The 7,060-nt window shown below is 38.1% G+C and overlaps 1 protein-coding gene across 4 annotated transcripts in view; it reads left to right on the forward strand.

Moving 5' to 3' along the window:
- The window catches only part of Arhgap42 (Rho GTPase activating protein 42), a 256,075-nt gene that overhangs the window by 111,220 nt on the left and 137,795 nt on the right, over nucleotides 1-7,060 (forward strand). The gene's annotated exons all lie outside the window — the stretch shown is intronic.

A 7,060-nucleotide genomic window follows, 5' to 3' on the forward strand; every position in this document is an offset into this window, starting at 1 on the left:
TACCACCTTTTACTTTTTATTTTGACACAGGGTCTCACTAAGTTACTGAGGCTGACTTTGAACTTTTGGTCCTCCTGCCTCAGGCTCCTGAGTCCCTGGGAATAAAGAGGTGGACACACCATGCCCAAACTGTCTTCAGTTTTTCAGTATCAACATCATGGTTAATTTCAGTATTAGTCTACTGCAGTAATAAAGTCTACCCTATCCCTGCCAGGAATACACTGCAGCAATTGCAAGGGCTGACTGTTTTAGGAGAAACTATTTTTTTATTTGCTGTCAAACATCAGGAATTTTTTTTATTATTATTAATAATTGCTTCCCATTCCTACTCTCTTGGGAGATAGGAAAAAAAGGTCTGATGTAGCTTTGGAATAAGGTTTACAATGTAGGTAGGTATAAAAGCCTAACATAAACTCAGAGCTTAAAGAAAACAGTGGCTTCTTGGAATATGATGAACTCCCTGTAAATAGGGAAGTAGAAAGAGGTGGGTGTGTTTTGAGTAACCAGACCTGTGATGACCAGAAATGGGTAGGAGTTGAGTCTGGAATAAGCATATTTTGAGTCCTTTCAGGTGGAAGGAGCCAGAGATCTGAGATGAATAGGGAGCCTATTGATTGATAGTAAAGAGATTTAATTCCCCAACAGAGAGGGGCCAAGGGGAAGAAATAGCAGTGTTGGTTTGTTACATGATTTGGAAACAACCTCTCCCTCCTTAGAAGGAAGCAAGTTGAGATTCCAGATCATCAGGTTTTGAGTGCTGGTAAACTGTTGGGGGGAGATGGAGGAGCCTGGTTTGACAGCCAGTTTAAAAGAATCATCCCATTGTTCTATCAGCCAGGATACAATGTGATCATGAAATAGTACTTGAATGCCTAGGCAAGCTGCCCTCTCTTTTCTTCCCTCAGCACACCTCCCCCAAAAGTAAAAGTAAAGTGTGAAAGAGAAAAACCAAACCAAACCAAAACAAAAACAAACAAAAAAACAGCAGACACCTTCCATCTCTTTTATTGCTCTCTTGTAACTCAATTATCCTTTTTACTATCTTATTTTCCTACATAATATTTTCCTTCTCTGTATGTACATTTCCTTCCAATGCAATTTGAAGCAATACCTTATTATGACATCTGAAACATCTTGAGCAATGTGTTTGTGTGTTCATTCTTATTTTACTTTAATTAAAACCACATTTCTTCAACAGTAAGTGACAGGCTTGTTCGTAATGACTCTAGATTTAACTCATTTCCAGAGCAGGAACTGTACTTTTTAATTAATTTCTTTATCTAGATAAAATACTCCTGCTGATAATGAGTACCCAATGACCTTGTCCTTGAAGCACAGATACATCTATGAGTAAAATGTTCATCTGTGTGGTGATGTTTCAACAGATGTCTGTAAGGGAATCTTTCCACAAGACCACTAGATAGGGGCAAGAACTCTGTTGGGTAGCATTTCATACTCTTTGAGATGAGGCTGGATAGTTTACTACTTTTATAGGATACAAATGTTTTCAATAATTTGGCTCTAGAAAATAATTTATGATTTCCTTAATGCATAACTTTGACCGATTTTGAATTTTTAGGGTATATCTTTGAGACAATCTAAGAATTTCAGATGGTTGAGTATTCAACATTTTGAAGAATTATTTCTTCCTTTATTTATTTATTCATTGGTGTCCAAGTGAATTTCTGTTGAATGAGTGGATTATCAATGTGGGTGGTAAATGGATGCATCAAGTTTGGGTCTGTTTTTATAAGAGTAATAAGTAAAACGAATTACTACTTGAGTGTAACTACAACTCCATTTCTTTCTTGTAGAAAACCTTAGTAAGTAAATTGGATCTTACTACCAAATTTCTTTCTGAAGACTCGTCATCCTTTTAGTTTCATCAGCTTTGGTAGGGATGAGTGAATTATTTCTCTACTGTTTATAAACTGTGGTGATTTAATCTTAAAGACTTCCAGACGCTTGGAGAGTCGTGATCTTCTGTCTTTGCAGAAGGCTTTGCTCTGTGCCCGGGTGGACTGTGTGGTCTCGTTGTGCAATGTATAGTTTGATTCTTACCCTGTCTTCTACCAGTATGGATATAATGGAGTAATGACTTCTCAAGAAAGAATAGGAAAGCTTTACATAATTTAGCACCAGAAACTACTCTCGAAGAATGGACAGACACATTTATTCATGTATAACAGCCTAAGGTAGAAAATCTACATATTTACGAGGTCATTCAAAAGTGAGAGGGTTAAATATGGTTTTGGGAATGCAGTGCTCACTGGTTCTCCCTCAAGGTATAGAGCTGGGCACCCACACAGGTGACAGCCACACAACCATGATTGGAGCCACCAGATCTCCAACACTGTAACTTTGTGTGCCTAATCTGCCCCCTTTGCCTTACCGCTTTGGAGCTCTGTTTTTCTTCCCAGCAAACATTATTATGTCAAATAAAATTTAGAAATGAAACTTGGGAAGCTGAGATAGTTGGTGGGTTCACACTGAAATCCTTTTGATGAAGAAAGAACCAGGAACTAACATATTCCTTTTAGTTCTGGGAGCACAGCTTGCTTCATTTAATTTGGTTTGTTTTGCTGTAAAACTTGTTAAGATCTTACCCTGGAAGATAGCTTGCAGAGTTGTTTCTTTTAGTCTGCCTTCCTTTCCCCAGGCTTCCCCGAGTTGGTGGCAGGCCACCTCCTGCTCTGGAACCTTCTCTGGAAAGGGCTATTTCAGAGCTGTTTTAGCAACTGGAGTCAGTGCAGAAATCATTGTGACAATAGATTTTCTTCTTTAGTTGGCTTCCTTCCACCCAATTGATGTGATTGAGAAATTGACACCACATATGGTTCAGCTTTATATTACAGAGGCTGTGTCTGGTTGAGGCTTGTAATTCCCTGGTGTCTTAATTGGCTGAAACATCCAAATCACCAATTTGTTCCAAGTATTACTAGAGGGAATATTTTCTTTGGAGTGTTCTGCAAGCCCTTGAACTAAGCAATAACCAGTGAAGTCTGAGATAGTTTTCTAACTGGAAAAAGCCGCTCTTTTATTAACCCTTCACTCATCTATCTTGCAGATTGTCAATAGGAATTATCAAGATCCTTAGATTATCAACTATAAGCTGTTATTGATGGATCTCTTCTTGCATTTAGTCCTGTGATGAGGTCATTGGTTGCAACAAGGCAGTGCCTCTGCAACCACACTTACATTTAAAGTTTATATCACCATGGAGGATTTTTGAATAGAATTGTGTGGTTTTGAAAGGTTTTAAAAGCAAAATTCTAAAAAAGATTTTTAATCAAGTAAGCATTGCTGCAAAAAAAAATCAAGTCATCATTAGGCCATGAATTTATACACTAGTTTGTGAGAATCCATATGCTGTGTAGAAGCATATGCATAGCCCCACGCACAGGTGGAATGGAATTGGGGGAGGGGCACCATAGCTTTGGAAGTGAAGCCATCAGAATGTTTGTCTGTGAAAAGTTTCCCAGGGTAGCATAGAGTTAAGGGTTTCACAGTTAGGGAACCACATACTTTCTGCACATGCTTACATAGATCGTGTGGTCTGCCCTTGGCCTCTCTTTCCAGTTAAAGTTTAAGGATGCTTTCTTTAAGGTTGCCTTCATGTTTTTTGTTTTCATTCATTGACTACTAATGACTTAAGTCCATTTCCACTGGAAGGAAATGACAAGAAAGGTTAAGAGACACAGTTTAGAAATGAGAAAGAAAGGACAGAAAGTCATCAAAATTTCTGAGGATCAGCATGTAGAGAGTATTGTTCTAGCTGTCCTATTGGAATTCTGAATGTGGATATAGGAAGCACATGAATTCAATAACTAGTTGGGGGCGATGGTGACTTTTGATCAAAAATCTTCGTGAATGGGAAAATACAGCTCAGTGAAGTGAAAAAATATAAGGCACACATTACTCTGCCACTAATCAACTATATATCATCAGGGATGACAGATTTAATCTTGGGGTCTGTGCTCAGAATATTAGGGTTTTAATAATTTCCTCCCTGCTCCATGAGTTAGGATTATGTCTACAAAAGAAGTTGGAGAAATGAGAACTTGTGCATAACCCCTACCCCTGATCCTGCACACGTGCCTCTTTTTGCAGCCACTGCTTCCTTGTTTCCCATTCTAGGCTATTAGCTTTTCAAAGCTGTATTTTTGTATTTCACAATCCTTAGTGCATAGCATAAGTGGGCTCAATAATTATTACAAGCGAATGTTTGCATGAATAAATTAGTAGAGAAATGAAGGAAAGTGGGTAATAAAATTGGGAATATTTCATATTAATTATTGCAATAACATGACAGTTGTGAAAATAACAGTAAGAGAAGTGCTGTGTTACCATTCAATGCAGGATTTTGTGCTCCAGTTAAGATTGAATTCATGAAGAGGCAAGCAGTGTCACCCAAACAAGACTTTATTGTGGGCATATTCTTGAGCATGAGGGAGACCACCCACAGAATAAACTTTTCAGGCTAGCTTTCCTAGAAAGTTTTAGGTAAAGGTTTTCAGCCCTTCCACTGCCTTGCGCAGGTACACTTGGTGGCTGTGGTACATGACTTAGGATCCCTTCACATGTTCCACCTGTCTTCTCTTCTTGGCACCCAGGTTTGTAGTTTACGTGGCAATTTACCCAAACCCCTTGGATCCACCTGTGCTTAGATGGCAAAACATGTGGTACTCACTCCTGCCTCTCCAGGAAGGTTATGTGGTGGGAAGGTTTGGGCACTCTGTGCATATGAGTGTTGTGGGAAACCATCTGGCAAGCAGTGGAGGAAGTCAGCAGCTCCTGAACCTGGTCATCAGTGGAAACATCTTTTGAAAACAACTTACGTCATGGATGAAAACTGTGGCAGGCTGGGTGGAGGGATAAGGGCCTCCCTGTACTGTGTCATTTCTTGGGAAAAATTTTGAAGCATCATCGTCATTGATGAAATTGAGAATAAAAAATAGTTTTAAATCTGAAAAATAAAATATGTACCTTTAATTACATTGCATAGACTACTCATTCTCATTTAATAATCAATAAACTTCAGGCTTCACATAATACTCTTGTGCTCATATTATACTCTAGATTTGTTTCTCATTCTATACCCTTTTCTAATCCAGTTGGGTATTATTTCTGATAACACAGTTTATGAGAAGAAGACATAGACATTTAATTATATAAAGAGTTAACCATAATTTAACTTCATAGGGCAATTGAAGTCTTCCTATTTAGTGTTTGGAAACCCCTTAAAATGTAATAGCATTGAAGTATTTTCTTTGTTTTAGTCATCCTAGCAAAGACAACTAAACTTTCGTTATACCAGAAAAAAAGCACTCGTACTCTTCTTTTAATCTTTAATCTATTTGGGGAAGAATATTTGGATCCTGGGTACTTGGCTGTTGTTACCTTGGGATAGAGAAACCATGAATGAGGAAACTCTCCTCTCAAGCTTATCTTCTGCTTGTACAGTCGTTTCTGCACGGATTAACCCAGGATGTGGTGTCTCTATTATGCTGCCTGTTTCTTAAATCTTGTTTGAAAGTGCCACTCCCACTTTTCTCCTTCTGTTTTTCATTCTTTCATTGTAGTCTTTCCAAGTCCGGCTTGTGTGGGCATGTACCCACAGTCAGTGTGCATGTGTTTTGTGTCTCCAATTTAGGAAGCTATTTTTAAAGGCACAGACTTTTGTGTTTATTTATTTATTTTGAAATGCTCAACATTGTTAGAGAGCTCTGAACATAATGGGATGAGGAGAACCATATGGTGACTGCAGTCTTGTGGCTGTCAAATGTTTCACTTTACTAAAGTGTTTGATCTGTACCTTAGAAACTTATATCCAGGATTCATGGTCCAAGTGGTGGATAAATTGTTGTTTGTTCTAGCTGATGAAATGCTGTTTCTTCCTTTTGTCTTCTCCTCCTGTCCCCTCCCCTCTTCTTAAAAATATAACATTGAAAGAAGCCACCAAACATTTATGCCAAGCTTTTTTATGATTTCTGTGCAAAGTATTTTGAGAAAATATTTTTGTGGCTTGGTGTAGAAATACATTCTATAATTGCCTATTGGGGAAACAGACAAGATGGTTATTGAATGTGTATGTTACCCATCTTGTGACCTTTCTATAGTTTGATTAACTGCCCTGGCAACTCAGGGTACCTCTGAATGTATTTACTCCTTCCCTACTCATCTTCTTTTTAATTTAGAGGTATACACTCTAGGTATTCTGATTAACCCTAATATTATCCTAAAGAAAATATTATTAGAAAAGGATTGGTAATTACACTGAGTCACTTTATATATTTTAAGACTAAATAAGTACAACTTTGGATAATTTGTGTCCTTTACTGGTAAACATAGTTGAGATTTCATTATCATTTCATTTTGATAAACCCAATTAATCATCTATTAGATATTAATGAAAGCATAACAGTAGCTGCTTATGTTTTACTGGGTTATTGGTTCAATTTTCAATTTGCAAGATTTCCAGACCCCCAAAGTCCCTGTTCTCATCTAGAAATTTGAGGGACTCTTTAGATACTGTTTAAGCATCTTTGAGAACTCTCTCCTGCTAATATCACCTCTTCCTTTCTGGAGTATGTTGTTCTTTCTGCTGTTCAGGTGGGAAAAATGTCTTGCCATTGGTACGTTATATAGAGGTACATTACCAGACAGACTTACAGATTTTCAAAGGAAGTTTGCATAAAATAATTACTTAATTCTTATATTTGACATTTGATAAAAAGAGTATGGCTGTGGAAAAAAAAAGAATTTGGAGAAAAGGATCCTTTGAGCTTTGCTGTGAGTCTTAACATCTTTGCATAGAGTGGTGGGGCCCTTCTCTGGAACGACTTGAAGAGCACAGTATGATTTTCTTATAGTTATGGGACACAGAGGTCTAGTGCCCAACTCTACTTCAGGAAGCTGGGATGTCCTGTGATGTGTGCAGCAGAAGCAGAGTTCCCAGGAAGTGGTGGCTTCATTCCTAACTGATGGTATGCCAAAGGTGCAGGGACCCCAGGACCTGTTCAGGAACCCCCAGTTGAAATGTCCACCTGGGTCCTTTTCT

Source organism: Ictidomys tridecemlineatus, chromosome 4 (genome assembly GCF_052094955.1).
Source record: "Ictidomys tridecemlineatus isolate mIctTri1 chromosome 4, mIctTri1.hap1, whole genome shotgun sequence".
Lineage (NCBI taxonomy): Eukaryota > Metazoa > Chordata > Mammalia > Rodentia > Sciuridae > Ictidomys > Ictidomys tridecemlineatus.